This window comes from Hesperophylax consimilis, chromosome 4 (genome assembly GCF_061612785.1).
Source record: "Hesperophylax consimilis isolate HC1 chromosome 4, BYU_Hcon_1.0, whole genome shotgun sequence".
Lineage (NCBI taxonomy): Eukaryota > Metazoa > Arthropoda > Insecta > Trichoptera > Limnephilidae > Hesperophylax > Hesperophylax consimilis.
In genome coordinates this window covers 21439703-21458035 of record NC_142839.1, presented here as the reverse complement: position 1 = coordinate 21458035, position 18333 = coordinate 21439703, and the positions used below count along the sequence as shown (strand labels likewise).

Genomic DNA, 18333 nt, shown 5'->3' with positions numbered 1-18333 from the left:
CGCAATGGGAAGAATATATTCATATGTCGGTCACTCCTGGACACATTGATCCCCAGATTCCTACCCAACCCGGGGACGCCCGAGGAAGACATCATGGCACGACCAAGTCAATCGAAAACTTTCGGGCCATGTTAAGAGTCAGAATAATAGAAGATTATTTATAAGACGATGTATGATTGTGAATGAGGCAAGGAGTATGTGCCAAGACCGAGTTGTTTGTACCCTTGCGGGGAAACGGCGTGAGGTTAGTTAGTTTCTACTAAAATATTATAAATGACTCATTGGCTTGCCCGTGCTGAGACCCCCATTTTACAATTTTGAACATGAAAAATTTCTCGCAATAACAACTCAAATCACAGATAACCTAAATTGTTATATTTGATTATACGCATTATGTTATGGTGTTGCCAGGAATTAAATAACTCTTACTAACTTTAAAAGTGGAAATAAACTGTTGTTGGTTTTCACTTTGTTTCGCTGATGAAAGTTTACATAATATGAAATGAATGTGGGCAACAACTTAAGAGGTGCGCCTCCGTGCTTCAATGAAGGTATGTTTGTGGAAATTTCCCTAGATCTAGTTGTAATAATGGTATAGCAAGTACGTGATATTGATTTATATAATAAGTTAAATTACAAAGTATAACGCACGAATCAAACAAAAACAGCATTATTAAAAACGTGTTGTAAATATTCTGCGGCGCGTAAGGTTAGAAAAGTGAAAAACTTGACTTGTTACCCCATGGCGTTTGTTTGGTTAAAACGGTCTTAACCAGGCTTGGTGCCAGTTTTCCACACCAACATTGAACGGGCGTGTAAGAATCTAATCAGTAATTCGGAATGAGAAATGAGATTAGTAAATTAATATAAATTTGCAATCTGTGTAAAATATAAAATAAAATAGAGAAACATGGAAAAATATGCATTCACTACAGAGTGGTAAACTCGTGCATTTCAGAAAAGTATTAATAGTAAACGTAAATAATGGTTGTTAAAAATAATGTAATTATTTTAACATTGACAATACAAAAGATTCGATGATAATATCAAATAATCATCAATTTTGTAGGTAGGTACTACATACTTCCAACAATATTCATTTTTATTTTAGGCCGTCGTCCCATGGGTATTAAAATATATTAGTGTATTTTCGGCATTGCCAGCTGAAAATTAAATAATGTTTTAATTTTTAACACTGAACTAAAAATGATATTACTATCTAAAAAAATATGGTTTAAAAGCGACTTTTCAAAGAAGTGTTTGTTTTGATAGACAACATTATTTTGGAGAAAGTATGTTACTGATGTTGATAAAACATAAACCATTTATTTTCCGTTCTTTATTCAAGTCCCTCCCCGCCCGAATTTTGTTTCATAGAATTTTTTTTTCATGCAGCGTACAATTAGACTCCGTATTCAAGAAAACCCGTACGTCGGACTTTTCAGCCTTGTTGCCTTGTTGGTAATTAACCCAGTCGCGCGGGAAAAGGGCACTTCTTATTACATTGTTATTAGACTATTTGTGCGGCTGAGCGACCCCCGACACCTCGCCCTCGGTGGGCCATAATAACATATTTAACTAAACATACGTCGTCGGCGCACACAAGGCCGAATTATTCATTTACAATGCCAAAAATATTTGAATTCTGTTAGTATATATGGTTTAGTAGTTGGGTCAGGCACTTGTATTATCCTATTTTTTGTTTGAACATTTCATATTAAATTATGTCTGTATTTTGAATTACTGAGATAGGTAATTATAAAAAATATTTCTGAGAAAACTGTAAAGTGACGATAACTTATAAAAATGTTCATTTTGTATCACTAAAAATATGTATTTCTTTTCTCTTATTAATTTCCTTTAGAGCGATGTCGCCAAGATTACCTGAAAAGAATGCGCTCGATTTAACAAAGGGGGACATACATGATTTTTCGAACTAGTAAGAAAAATCGCTAAAAAAATTAGTGTTTCATAAAACATACATTATATCCATATTACGTTAAAACTATAATGTTAAATTAATTCATGCTTAAAGTACATACATGACGCTTCAATATTCATGTTAAAAACATTCTGATTTTAAAATACGGAAAAAAGGACGAGCATAGTTACCCCGTCAATGAATCGGACGCAATATTGGCCTCGCTAAAAATAACTCAACTAAGCGTGAATGCGTAGAATATTGGGTTGCGTTCACAAAATAAAATTTATAATTTACAAAATAAAATAATTTTCAACTTTTTAATTTTTCGGCTCTCCTAAAAATGCATCGAATCTATGGACGTGACCCGTGACGTCACCAATGACCAGTCTCAAAATACTACTTTTTTTAACCGGCGCAGTATTTTGTATGGGAGTATACTTTTTTATTCTTAAGATTACCCGCTTCAAATGTCGAAGAACACCATGTGAAAAAAGCATCTTGTCTAAGTTTATCGCATTGAATTAAAGTGAAAAAAAATCATCCATGACCGCACCTGATAAATAATTTACCAGTGTTTAAAAACACGCATTAAAACATTTTCATCGGTTCAAATGTGAATGAGGACCAGAGTTGCCAAAACCACAATAGGTGAAGAGTTTTCAAATTCCCAACAAAATCCACACAAGTTCCTTTACCTTTAAAATGAAACAAAATTGACACGATACACGTGACGTCACCGATGAGCAGTCTCAAAAAGACTACGTTTCTTGTTCAACCGGTGCTGTATTTTATATAGTACACTAGATAAAATGTTAGCATCTCGCCACTAATGTTATCGTATTAAATCAAAGTGCAAAAATACATCCATGACCGCACCTGATAAACAGTTTACCGGTGTTCAAAAACCTGCCCTTTGAAACCCTTTAAATTTCCCAAAAGTTCCTTTACCTCCAAAATGAAACAAAATTCCATTGAAATTTGTATTGTTTATTATTCTTTCACTTTCTTTTTCGTTCAGTAAAAATAGTTATTTTATTTTTTCTAAATTGTATGCGAACGAAAACAAAATATGGTGTGTCCTCACAATTATTGGAAAGATTATTTTTCAATGTCCTTGGATAGTCAAGAAATGCCAGAAAAGGCAAAAAACTAAATTTTTGATAAATCTTAGTAATTCCTCGCAATTTGGGGAATTCTCCACGATTTGGCATTCTGTGGATGTGGACTTAGTAGATATTTTACTCATGTAGACTGGTTGCGATCAGTCAGTAGTTCAGTAGTACCAACCAAACGATGTGTTTTATTAAGATGGTGTTATATTTGTTTATAAATTTTACTTATATTAATATATAATAAAACTTATATATTCAGAATCAGCGATTGTTTCTCTATATATTTTAAAGTAATAATATTTTTCTCTGTAGTTCCGTAATGAAAATAAAATTTCTAACCAGTTCATTGTTTTTTATATTTTTAGTTAGTTACATATTCTACTTTATTTTAATTAAATTACGTTTCAAAGGGTTAAATCTTTTGTGCCAGTTTTTAACTGTTTGTTTATTTTTACCTGTTTTTTTTTATAAATACATACCTGTTTTTTCATAAAACTTAATAAAAATAAACTAATAAATTATTGAATGTCAATGGATATTTTGAACCGAACATTTCAGACAGTAAGTTATCTGCAATTTTCATGTCGTTATAGCTCATTCGAGGGTTTATTTTTATTACTTCGTAGAAATAGATTTTCTGATATAGGATAGGTTTATCATTTGTTTTCAAATATGCAGCGTTTTGGAGCCTCTCACCAGAGCAAAAATAATAATGTGTAGTTGATATCGAGCTTTACAATTTATTATTTAGGCACGTCAAATAATTAAATACATCACTTCGGAGAAGATTGCCATCCTTTAAAAATGTACTATTTCAAAAGATATCCTTGTAAAAACTTTTCAACAAAATTGAAAATATTTTTGTCATTTCCAAATTTCCACCCGAAACTTTATTTCAGAGATAATAAAATATTATTTATTGTTGAGGACTTTCGTTGGAATTTATTTACGGCTCATTCCCCGTAGCTTTCTACCTTAGTTATTACGTAACATAATATAATAGTTATTATTTGATTTTAAATGCATAGAATCCCTTTCTTTATTGCAAAATGCATTGCGATTTGAAGTTATTTCGTGCTGTTTGTTTCGTTGAACATTTATTGTACAGTCATAAATTGAAACAGTTAAGGAAAAACACGGAAAAAGCTTTTAAACTAATAAAACGCGGCCTGCTGTAAAGTTGATTGTAGGAGGCGAAAGCTCGATGCAGCCTTATTGGTTTCTCGGTGGTGTGTATTGTGTATAGACTGTATGTTTACTGTACAGTAAAGCGACAGAGGTTGTGGTGTTTAACGCTCGGTGGTGGACCGAACGAGAGGTTCCTCGAGTCTGTTAGTCTCGAGACATTTATTGTTGTGTCATTGTGTCTCTCCCCCGTCCCACTCACTTCTACCTCCTCCCCGCGGACCACTTCGTCTGGACCGTCTTCGATTGGTTTCCATTCCATCGATGTAATGAAACTACCGCTACTTATCTGATCAGGGATTAGAGAAAACTCTTTCTTTTTCTACATGTAATCTAATTTTATTCTGTGTTTTTTCTTCTCTTATTTGAGTTATTTAACATTCTAGAAACGTTATAATGGTCGTTTTTTAATTATAATTTTCATAGATTCTAGTTAGGCTTAGATTTTAACAAGAATATTCATTTAAATTATTCTGTATCGAAGTATTGTACGTACCTATTGGTCTTTTTAATAAAGTTTCAGTCTGTTTTCATAAGAGCGCATTATATTTATAAAGTATTTATACATTTTAATGAAAACGTAATTTTCGGTGAAAAGTATTCCACGGTTGGTATCGTACCGGGAAGGGTTGATTGGACGCCTCCACGCAAGACGGTCCGGTGCATCCAGAGGCTGAGTATCCTGGTGGCTGGCTGCACGATGCACTCCCTCCCACCGCGCACCTCTGATGCGCGCGCACGCCTGCCCGCCCCCGACCCCCCCACGGACGCCTCGCGCGCCGCTGGCCCACAGTGCCGCACAGCGCCGTGCCGCCCGCTCGTTCTCCCTCCCGGAACAAACTCTCCTCACAAATCCGCCGCAAGCCGACTCGAGAGGAACTCTTTCCAGCGCGTGAAAACATATGAAACTCGCAACTTTATTTTCCTCTCCGATCTCCGAGCTTAGTGATCGCTTATCGCCCTCTAGCCGAGTTTGGCCGAATCGCGCGTTCCGAGTTCTCTAGATATTTCCTGTGTTCTCCAGGATAGTATCGGGCGCATGCAGTCGCAGTGTGCCCCCGGAATAGTGTGTGGTGCTCCAGGACCCCCCAGCCCGCACTCCCGCACCCATCACCTGGTATAATATTTATCTATCAGAGTTCATCTTACAATTTTTCTCTTGCCCGTGATTTTACGTCGATTTGGTGTTTTTTAAGATTATTCTATTAAAAGTGTGAAAATATGTTAAAAAGTTCGGTTGGTTTCCTTGTGAGAGTGTAACTACGGGGTTTTCCCGTTGAGTGATATTTTCCGTTCTCTAATGTGAACAGCGCCGCGTCCCATTTCTCGAGGTAATTCAATTTGTTTCGCTTTCGAGTGTGCTTCTTAATACGTAATTTGTACCTTCCTCACTTGACTTTCTTTGTCTATTTAAAAAAAAAGATTATGTAGCCTTCAGCCCGCCGCCCTCAGCCAAACAAACGTGTTAAAGTTGCCGACGGCACCCGGTCACACGTTGCTTTTACGACCCAGCTTTGCTTTCCTCCGCTTCTTTACGAATTTTCCGCATTTTCCCTTTGATATACCTTCGTGGAAATATTTTCTGTAATATTTTAAAGAATAAAATAAAAAACTTCGCAATTTACAAAAAAAAAACCATGCTTCCATGTGAAAAAAAGTATATAAATGTGCTACCCATTGCTTAAATTTAAACACACTTTTTAAATAAAATTAATTTGTTTCATACTAATAATTATAATATCTCCATTCCTTAATTTTAAGGGTACATTGTAAGTTTTCGTTTGTGTACACGAAGTTGTGTTTTGTTTGTAATCTACGACGCTATTGTAGTCGAGACTCAAGACCCGAGCCTCTTACACCGAGCTCGAGTGAGTAATGTCACCAGAAGTGTTATCATAATAATTGATTACCGGTTTCCCAGGAAAGCAGAATCAGCCATCAGCTGTTCTGCCGCCCCAGCCTAAGCTCAAGCCTATTATTGTATTAAACCGCAAATGTCTGCTTTCTTTATAAATATTAATAACGAATCTACCAGAAAGTTGTGGCGAAATTAATTATATTTGTCCGAATACTCGCGACAAAATGGTATTACCTTTGCCTTTGCCGTTTTCCACTCACCGAGCACCTTTACAAGTATTGTCTGTGCGCGGCGCTGTTTCGACTGCCGTAATGCTGAGCTTATAATATTTTAAGCCGCTTTACATTATTTGTAGAGTCACCTCAAATCTAACGTAAGCTTTTAGAATTTAATCATATGATGGCTGCTTTTCTCGTTTTTTGACCCAAACTATGGAGTATTTACAAAAAAAATATGCTTGCCTCATTGTTTTACCAAAAAAACTGTTATATCTTATTTTCATAGTTTACCCAAGACGAAACTTTAGGTATATTGCAGCTTTTAGTCACAATATTTTTTTAACTACATTTTGTTGATTATTTATTTATCTGTTTATTTATTTCTTAAATGCTCGTTAAAAGCAGTCACATTTTGACTTTCCATAATTTAAATGTAGGTATTTATACATTTCATATTATTCCATCGAAGGAATTGAACATAAATGTCTAAGAAACTTTAGACTGCGATCAGAACGCGATTTTGAATCAGAATGCGATTTTGACGGCCGGCATAGTCCAGTGGTAACGCATTGGACTGCCATTCCGAAGGTCGCGGGTTCGAACCCGGCGTGCGCAAATAAATTTTATTTGATTAATTTGTGTTATTTCACAATTAATTAATTAAATAATTAAAATAATATATAGTATATTTGCGGCACGTTCCAGAGTGGAAGATACTACCAGTATCGCCCTGGTGTAAGACCACCATTCAGAATTGAAACGTTGCTCCAAATGGCTTTAGCCGTGTTTAGTGACTAGATCTGAATAGCCAGGTACTTCCCCACCTTCCTCTTTCCCTTCCCCACTTACCTTCAGCCTCCCAACATCCCCCAATTGGGGATGCCATAGTCTCACTGGCTCCAGACGGGAGCAGTTGGGACTCTTGTGAGGTATTCACTATAAAAATAAAAATAAAAGAATTGATTAATTAATATTTTTTACTGAATCTGGTGCTCGTAAAAAGTCTTTGATTCGTGGATTATTTAATTTAAATTTATTAACTGTCCTGAATTGCTATATTTAGTAACTTGAACATAGGTACCAAATCGCTTTACCTATTGGTCAAATACATCATTTCATTTTTTTAAATACTTCTTCAAATGCAAATTCTTGCACACTGCGTGATGATATTTAATACTGAAACAATATCAGTAATATTTGTCAGCACAGGTACAAAAAATACACGAATAAACCCATTTCCTAATATCAATTTTTATTTTATTTTATTCGAAAAACTAAAAGTTACGATATTTTATAATGCATTGTAAAGTATGTACAAGAATTTAACAAATAATAGGTTTTAACTGATGTTCAATTATTAGTGAATAAAATAAATATTACATATACATAATATAATAATATTGATCTGCAAAACATCTGACCATGTACATAGGTATATAATTGAAATTTTCTACACCAATCTTCAAAAATACCATAGACATATGAATATTAGTAGACCTGCCCTAAGTGATTAAAAGCGTATTATCCCCACTCCCCATACCGGTTCCATTGGAGCCGGCTGTGCTCGCGTATGGCCTCAAGTGAAATTTGAAAACGTGACGTCATCATTCTTGTGCGAACTATGGTCGAGGCATCATCGGTTCATTTCACGAAATAACACTGCAAAATGTTGACTTGTGATATGAAAACTTGTAAAAATAGATGTGAAAAAGAGAATAAACCCAATTGTCGTATTATATTCCATAAGTAAGCATTATTTTACTTTATTTTAAGCTTATTCACACCGTATTATATGGATCAGTTTTAGAAACATATACTATCACATCACAATGTAGCGATTCTCAAGTGTGCTCATCGTTGTTTACTGGGGTAAGTAAATTATGAAACATTTGTAAAAGTGTCTTAACTAAATACTCGGAAACTAACTACGACTCTGAAAATAGAAGCTGCCTTACTTTGCCGAATGTGGACTTCGCAAATTAGTTCATAACGTGGCGAGTAATTTGCGCTCCCATGTAAAAATGTCTATTCATTCAAAAGCAGATTTTACTTTTAAGAACTAAATGGTGATATTATAATGCGAGATGGCTATTTACTGTCAGATTCATTTATTGACGAATCACAGTCAGCCTTACCCCCTTCGTTCTTCAACAGTTGATTTTACCCCTCGCCATTATCTTCTCGTCTATTAATTCCTATGTCTGTGAAAAATACTTATTTCAGTGACTTGTGTTCGTTCTTTCAACAGGCCTCAAATAAATTAATGAATTTTCACTTTTTCTCTTCAGATGTCCCTCTGCTTATGTTTTATTTCCAAAAAACATTAATGTCAAATTTTCATGCTCTTACATAAATGAAAATAAATTTGTGGCAATTATAGATCACCTGTTTACAAGACATTAGTATTTGGGCTAGACGCATAATTTTGTAGCAAAAACTAACAAAATCGTCGGGAATATAAATATATATATATTTTATAAGCAAATGTTTTACTCAATAGATCACTCGGTACTTTCAGCAATGACGTTATATACATAAATAGAAATACTTATAGCAGGAAACACACAGAGAAAAATGAGTAATGCTAATGTATTAAAAATATCTTCAAATTATTTGTAAAAATGGGACTGCAAGCAGCTTCCTCATAAATTTATAATAATATCGGAACACGTGTTCATCCACCTGCGTTTGTCTTAATAATATATCATGACGAAATGCAAAAAATGTTAGGATTTTTAAAAACAAGTTTATCAGGATACCTATCAATTCATTCCATAATAGCCGACAATCTCGTTTTTAACAGGAATACGAATAATTTAAAGAAATTAGGAAAAGTTTTTTTAAGGAAGTTTTCTCCGTGCAAAGATCTCATCACCCATCTCTTATTATTTTCAAATAATATTTTTCGCTTTTGACTTTTATGTGTTCTCAATACAAATACTTGCAACTGTTTGCCATACGTTAGATTTTAAATAAAGCCAGCCTCGGTACACCTGTTAGCCACAGAAAGTACCTTAATGTACCCACCTATAGAGTAGGTATGAGTCAGCAGTCAGTACACAGGTAAAGTGTAGGTAGAAAATATAATATTATTATCATGATATTAAGTGCGATAGTAAAAGTGAATGTACTCCGCATTGAGGTTAGCTTTGCGGAACTAAGGTGACTACATTGAGTGCTTAGATGAGATAACTTCTGTTTAATTCAATTATTTTATAACAAACTATTTATAAATATCAACAAATTTACTAAACATTGCTTGTTAACTACTTTCATAGTACCCTAAGTACTTATTTTTTATTCTTGAAATTATGTACAATTATGTAACTACTTTGTACAATAGAACTCTTTATAATAACTTGTTTTGTACCTGCTTTTATCGGTCATACTCAGTTTATTATGTTATTTATTATCGACTTACTATATTTGCTCTTGAATAACTGTAAAATGTTCACATGTAAAAGCCTCCAAGGCATGATGTATATATATATATAATGAATAAATAAATAATAAGAATTACACAGTACCTGAAGCGAAAATTTACCGCCAATTGCTCAAATTTTTGTCGGCGATCTAGACGTGGTAAAAGCATAGCATTTTTAAATGAACAATAATAGTTATTCTTTTAAGCGATTTTATTTCGTGTTTACTTTCTATTCCTAGTCTGTCTTGCTAAAAAAAATAATATCATTGTTCGTTATACTTTCTCAAATCCGTTTCATAATCCGCTTCCTATAAATAAGAAAAGCATTTGGTTGCTTTGTATATATTTAGTTGTTCGCCTTGCAGGTTTTGCTTGCATTCTTCGGTGTATATATAACTTATTTATGATGATAATATTCCTGTGATGTGGTTGGCTGGTGGTGGGTGGAGCGAGGGGAGGTAGGGCGGCGGGGCGGCCCATCAGATAAGCCGCCTTTGCCCAGATCCTCTATTTTAGTGAGCGACCGTGGCACTTTGATCTTATGCACACAACAAAACCCTTTGTACTTTATCGCTCGGTAACGTTTTGCGATCAAACGATACAATTGATAATTTGTAAAACCGCAAATAATATTACTGTAATTTTCCATGACGCTTAATCTTTGCGAGCTCGATCTTTTGTTAGATTATCGTGAGTTGGCCTTGCTTCCGACAAATGTCGATTTTCAGCCTATGGCGTTCCTAAATGCCAAGTTACTTGACATTTCGATATCATAAATCTTTCGGAATCTATTAAAGGCGATTTATTTTCCAGTATGGTGTCATTGCCCTTTGCTAGGTAGTGGTAGTTTCCTTCCGACAAGTGCATTATGCATCCCCTTGCAGCAGTGAGCCCCTGCCCCCCCTCACAGGGCCAACAGCCCAGCAGGGCGGTGTCACCCCCTATTCCTCGCCGCCGCTGCCGATCAATCACACGGGCGGAATCGCTTCATCACGTCAAATTAAAACCATTCCTTATTTTACATTTACTTGTCCTCTTGTTACGTACGCGCGTGGATTTGAAGCCGACACGCACTATCAATGCTGAGACAAACTTTAATTCTGAACGATTCCTTACTTATTTATTCATTCTTTCAATTACTGATATCATAGCACAAGGTTCACCAGCGCGCACGGTTAATGTTTATGTGTGTTAATTAACATTGGCTCTAGGAGTTTGGTTAAAATAAACTCTTCAACATGCTGTTCAAATCTGCTAACAACCCGGCCAAAGCTGTAGGATAAGGCCATATCCGCGGCGCGTTACCATAAGCTGCTTCCGATCTTGTAGAAACACAATTTTTTGTAATCAATCCGTTAAAAATGCCTTGGAACGATGGACCATAATGGTATTAACATCGTAAAGCCCAACGTTCTCGAAGAGTTGAAGCTGCGTTCGCTAAATATAGGAGTGATCTCACACCCGCCCACCGCCCACGGGGCCACTGCCACTAACACTAACCAGAACCAATCGCACGACCTATACAGTGTAGTTGTAGCCACTATTCTCTCTTTCACTGCACTTATCTTCCTCAATACTTAATACAATCACCGTAATAGATCTAATGGACCTGTTTCTATTCCTACATAAATATAAAATATTCATACGTCTTTGAACAAATTCGAAAAAAGTAGTACTTCTTACCTTATGAAGACAGTGTTGTATAAGCTAGTTCAGAGATAACGTATTATAAGCCTTAGCTGGAAGGAACGGATAAATACAAATCACAACTAAGTTTATATATATTCCGTTACCTAGTTGTGTAAGTGTTTCGAATGAATCTAGTCTAAACTCTATAATACCAATTTCATTATCATTCTATTAAAACATTTACGTTTTCAAGTCACGTTTCTTATAAATTGATAATAATCAAGGTAGGAATTATCTAAGCGTTTTGTACATTATTAGCTATGCAAGTACTATCACAGGCTGCGTACTTTTGTAGTTGTGACCGTTTCGACCATTGCATTATTCAGTAACGAATATGATAAGGCTTCTAGATTAGAATTCCCATCTTTAAAACCTTAGTTTTCTGCACTTGTATGCTTAAGCGTCCACTGTCCAGGCGAGTTATTATCTAGGTACTAGGGGGTTTCACAGAATTTGAACAATTCATCAAATTTCAAAGATGATTTTCAAGTTCTGTGTAGGTTCTGTTATTATTTCAATTTTTTGAAGCCCCTGGCCAATAATGATATAAATTTTTTTGAATAGAACCTTCACAGAACTTGAAAATCAACGCATGTTACCTGTATATGAAAAAATATACGTACTATCCATTCCTCTAACCATCCTTGTTCTTAGCAGGAATGCTCGATTTCAACACCTTAGAAGGCCGCCGAAAAAATTTTCAGGTATAAAAAAATTAAAGTTAATCTATGGAACTATAACTTAATCGACCAATGTTGAAAGAGGTTAATTTATGTGTGCCTAATAACTGCGCACGCGGGAGATCCCATGCACTTTTTTATGCTTCGAAAGCCAGTACTTCTGCCGGATCAGATCGCGCCAATCAACGGGGCGATTCAACTGCTTAACGATTTTGCATTGACCATCGACATTTTCAACGTCACTTATAGACAGTTCAGCAACTATCATTTGACGCATTTCACAAAATAGTACAACTGCTTTTATGACTTTTTGATACACGTACCTCAAATTTGTAATCTTTTCCCTAATATATTGGTGCATAACCGTTTTATGGAGAATATGACTAATTATAAACAAATAAATGAATTTGCAGTGTTCACAGTCATGATTCGTGGCATGACTAAACTATATTCATACCGATCCCTTTCCTGTGGAGGGTGGTGGTTTTTATATCGATTTTTCAAAACAAACAAGTTGGTGGTTATTGTACCCGAAAAATCCTTTTAGGAGCTTGATGATGAAACAGTGAAACAAATCAATAATATATCGTTATATACGTCACTTTATTCAAATTTAAAGTTAAATAAATTCTTAAATGTTCCTTCTTTGAAAAAACAAATAAAATGTACGTAAATAAATAACAGTTTTTTTTTCTAAATGAATTGGGGAGTGACATTATAATATATTACATGTTTCCGTCCTCACGACGCCCGCACAACGCACTGAGCCGCTCCCAATTAGTAATCAGGTTAAATATAATGTATACTTGAACTGTGATAGGAAGGTCAGATTCTACTATTTTAGTGACAATTAATTTCATACACTTTATTTTTCCCTTTGACTGCTTAAATATTTATTTAAAATTTGAAAAGAAATTAAACACTATTAAAATAAAAATTATCAACTTTTTTCTCAACCATTTCACCCGCTTACAAATTAATTTAGATACAATAATAAAAATTCAATGAAAATCAAATAGTACCTATCTAATAATAAAATAATGATTAATTTGAAAAGTCTTCTTAACTTATTGAAGAATTCGATGTCATATAACGCTAGTAAATTTTGTTGTTATTTTTATTTTGCTATCCTGCCATGGATGGATTGGAAAATGTGTTAAAGTGAGTGCACCCCACAGGCATTCTCATCCTTTCTGTCCGCTCGGCCAGCTATCGGCTTAGCAAAATCATTCCGCTGATAAGTGACTCACGATTTCTATCCATAATATAATATATATTTTAAATCTGTAATCCCCAAGAAATCCTGTTCTTGTATCCTTATCACTGCAAACATCAAACGATTCTTACTAAGAAAAGCATCGCGATTGTCTCCGACAGGCATTTGAAATATTTCATCTGTCGGCACGGATTACTCGTTATCTCTTTATACGAGTATATTTATCTATCCGAGCGGTGGTCGACATAGTTCTTTTGTAGTTATTTATTGATAAGGTCACTTCAGTTCAAGTTTATTTCCTCGCCGTTATCGGTCACGATAATACAATAGGTAGATATCTATTCCAGTATAATGTCATCGAATCACTTTGTTTCGATCATTTCACAAAACCTAGAAACTTGGGTACTGTGAACTGTCTGGAGATAAGCGATGGTGTACTTGGCTCTGTGACGGACTCCACCCCATTCTACTACCCACAAGGAGGCTTGCACCGCCTGCCCAGGAGGGAGCTGGGTGGGTTATTCCATTTATTGTTTTCCGTCATCTGCTACCCTTCCGTTGGAGTTCTGGTGTCCCGTTTTCTGATTGCAATTTGCAGTCTGCTTAACAAAACTAGAACGTTTCTTCTCAACTTCACCTGAAACATATTCTAACCGCCATGCCACTGCAGTATATCTTGCAGCTGTGCAAGTGTTACAGTTTGCCTTCCCAGAAACAACAGTTAATCCCTGCCTGTAAACACGACACATGCAAGCAACTTAATCGACGATTTAATTGGAGGAAGTGTTATATGAAGTGACATAATCCGGGTACAATTTGTATACGAGATAACGAAAGCCTAATCCTCTATTGAAAAACCGCGCCTGGAAGGGCTTACACTCGATGATAAATGTACCGGAAAAAGCAGCTACCCCGTACGCGTTGTGATGTAGTTCTTCATTCACGTCGTACCTTTTTGCTTTCCCTCGTTTTTCGCTTTATCTGCGAGTATTTTTTGCTGATAGATTGAATTAAATGTAAGGGAATCGCTTAGGCCTTTTTACTTTGTATACTTTTTAAGCCGCACGGAACACTTCAAGTATCAAGCATATTGTGCTCGTACCTCTATCCAAAAAGGTTTACGCTTTTGCGATAAATGATACGTATATATTTCAAAACATACAAAAGTCGGACATCATGCTTCCTTTTATGTTTTCTGAGAACTACCTACCCTGCATTATCAGAATGGATTAACTACTTCAATATTTTTATTACTGATTCCTTTATTCGTATGGGATTTAGCCTGTGGGAGTAAGTAACTAGTATATACTTGACTATTGGTGATCCATATTTATGCACGACACATATTTAGGTAGGTACTGAGTCGGGTGGTTCCCGTTCCAACCTACTCGCGGGAGGAAAGTCACACGCGTATTTTATCTTACCTTATGGATTTATAAGTTAGATTTTCTACTAGTGAAATGGCGAACTTTACCCTCGGATAAGGAAAGCCACCCGCTTCTTTACGCTCTCGGCTTTATTTAACATTCCGGAACTTTTAGAACCGAACACGACACGCCATCCCGCCTATAATACTATGTCGTGTGTGATAAATTGCGGAATATTTTTATGTTATTTCTGTTTTAATAGAGAGACCTTCTACCGAATTTAACTCGATTATAACTTTGAAACATATAAATTTACATTTTACTAGCAAAATGGCGCTGTGTACTTACCTACAATAAAAAAGTTTTTACATACATATTACATACGTTTCAACCACCCATATATTTTTTATATATTATCACCAACAACACTAGAACGGTGAGAGCTCCGTCACTAAGAAATTCTCGGTGCTTTTTAACAACACATTTCTTATGGAAATACAACAACAAAAAACTCTTACAATATAATTACACAACCAGAGCTCTAACCAACTGGCACTACAAAGTATCTAAACTACGTCAGCACAAAGACAATTATTTCTAAACTCTAAGCACTTAGGGCCAGTTGTTTCACAGATTTATAACAATTCGTCAAATTTCAAAGTTAATTTACATGTTCTGTGAATGTTCTAATCAAGTTCTGTTATAATTTCAGTTATGAGAAGCAACTGTCCAATAATGATTTAATAACAGAACTTGAATAGAACATTCACAGAACTTTTAAATTTTGTATGCAATTTGATGAATTGTTCAAATTCTTGTTTTTAAACACCTTTCGTGCGTGTCTATCATTCCCTATTTAATTAACTTAAAATCATTTAAAATATTCTTAAATCAAACTTAATTGTAAAATTTTATAATTATTATTATAAATCATAATATGAATAAATTAAATATGTACACTTCACCCGGCGTAACACGGGGAAATTTCTAGCACGGTGGGTGAAATAATGCTAAACCAATGTATTTACTGTCCATTTTTGTCTCAAAAAAAAAATTAAAAATAAGATTGTTATATATTTTTCAATTGTTCAAATAGAGACAAGATCTTTAAAATTAAAGCTCGTTGAAAGTTGTTTGAAGCCAGGTAGTAAAAGTATAGATATATATGTATATGTTTTTTTCATTTAAGGCGATGCCATACGTAGTAATGCAAAATCATGTGTTTTTGGTTTGAAAATTTGGTCGCCTTGAATTGTTTCCGATGCTTTAATTAAATACTGCGAGTAGAATACATCTTGACCTTTGAAATAATCTAGTATTTTTTATATAAGTTTTTTTATAAGCCCAGAAAAGTATAATGTATGGGCCCATGAAAACTGCTTTAAAATTCAAAATCTCCTACTTACCAACCCATTTTCGGTTATGATTTTATTGTATAATGTGGCAAATTAAGTTATTTATAAAATTATCGGAAAAAAAATAATATTTATGCCTGAACATCCACAAAATAAAATAAAAGGCACTTTTTGGCCATGTTTTTTTCTTGCATAAATCAAAACAGGCGGATGGTGTTAAGCGGGAATTTAAACCCTATCGCCATCTACGTAAGGGTTGTTATTGATATTGGCTCAATTTAAAATATTACACGACGTAGTGCATCGCCTTAAAGTTTTGACATACACATCTTACATTTATTTGTAATTGCTGTTCACCCAAAACAAGGATATCTACATTCTCCATTACAATATTACTTGAGCAAAGTTGCATGTTATAATATCTAATGATAATATTAATTGTTTTCCACGACGTTTTATCCTTACCGTTAATAAAGAGAATTATTATTTTAATTGATGGAGTTAAAATTTTAATCTTCAATTCATCGCGATAAATTCTCAATTTAAAAGCGTGCAGCTTGCGATAAATAATTTTAATGAACGTTGCATACTGTATGGCAGAAGAATAATAAAATTATAATTGTAGCTACATAAAAAGTTTCGACCGTTCGTTAACCGTAACCGAGAGCTTACGTACTGCGGCGGCTTGCGAACCAACCAGAGGTTAGATTCACAAGGCGAACTCACTACGGAAAACACAATAATTAAACATACAATATCGTCTTACAGTAATATTATACATGCTGTAGTATGCTACAGCTTGACATAGTTAACTCGCAGGCGGCCAAAGATGAAATCATGGAAAACCTACGAAAAAACCTCAATAATTCCAGTATTAGGGCTAGTTACTGCTAGTTTTACTGTGTTTTTCAATTTACGATAAATAATTTCCCCATTATTTTTTTAATGTAATAATGCGTGATTCTATACCTACTGTATTGTAAGGTATATAATATTTTTACTTTTATTTACGCCCTTTGAGCTATATATAGTGAAAAAATGACTCAAGTAAAAGTGACTTTATATCACTCTTTAAAGGTGTGTTGAATTGTCACTGTGTTGAGTTATCCTGTATACCTCATGAAATTTAAAAAGATTTTAAATAGCCTCGATAATTAATTACAGTATTACAACGATTTGCCGCCACTTGAATATGTGTTATATAACATAAAGCCCAAGTTCAGGAATTTGTTTTGCAATGGCATCTCTTATATCTTTCGACTGCAAATTTAAGCGTGTCATGCTGTACTTTAATAATACAGGGTGTCCGAAAACTCGTAGTACAAGCGGGAAACTGGTGAATCTACATCACATTTGGAGTCGATTTTGTAGTATATTTTTTTTTTTATTTGAGCTTTCGTTATCGAATAAATCGAGTTTGAAGTTGATTTTTTTTTTTTTTTTTAATCAAATTCTTATAAATTATTACTGAAGATCAAAGTACCCAACTAATTAAAACTATTTGAAAGTAAAACAAATGAAGAAACTCGGATTTGAAGCATTATTTTGAAATCACCCTTCATTTAACCCGGTGTAATCATAAAATATTTCTGCTCTGCAGGGTTAAAACATCTGTTATTCAACCCTAAACACCAGAAAAAACTTTAACCCTAAAATAGCCGAAAAATATTTTTTTTTGGTTTTTTTTTTTTTTTTTGAAAATGCTCAAATCAAAAAACTTTATGTTTTTTTGGGTTCCCCATGTGGTGTAGATTCTCCAGTTTCCCGCTTGTACTACGAGTTTCCGGACACCGTGTATATACAGTCTGCTACATTCATTTATCGGGTGGGAGAAGTCGTCCGTCTTGCGCTTATCGGCTGCAATGCAAATGGGAATTACGACGGGAGGACTCCAGAAGTACCGGTGATGGTGTGAACGTACGAATATAAATACCTCCCGATAACTAGCGTCTATCTATTCCTAAGTGACACTCTTAGTTAATTATTATAATGGTTATTATTATTACCTCAATATCTTCCGCGTACTTTAAATTACACAACCATAAATTTATCTCGCAAGATTACACATTTATTTTAAACGCGAAGTTCTAATTGGTTGCGGACATGATTACAGAAAAGTATTAAATAACAGTGATACCGTGTAATATATATATATATTATGATGATTGCAAGTCTTCTATTTTGGAGTTTCATCTAATTAACTTGACTGTAAAGCTGAAAACCTGATTTTCAATCGGTGCTTAAAATAACCCTGATGTAAAAAGAAACTATTACCATATATGTAATAAGAATGAAATAATATAAT

General features: G+C 34.5%; 1 protein-coding gene across 13 annotated transcripts in view; it reads left to right on the top strand.

Annotated features, from left to right (window-relative positions):
* The window catches only part of mbl (splicing regulator muscleblind), a 464503-nt gene that overhangs the window by 340396 nt on the left and 105774 nt on the right, over positions 1–18333 (top strand). Inside the window, exon 1 of one of the 13 annotated variants that reach the window (XM_089651496.1) lies at positions 5022–5338. The exons of 11 other annotated variants lie outside the window; for them this stretch is intronic. The gene's annotated coding sequence lies outside the window, so the exon portion shown is untranslated. One more of the 13 variants, XM_089651497.1, reaches the window with a different exon arrangement.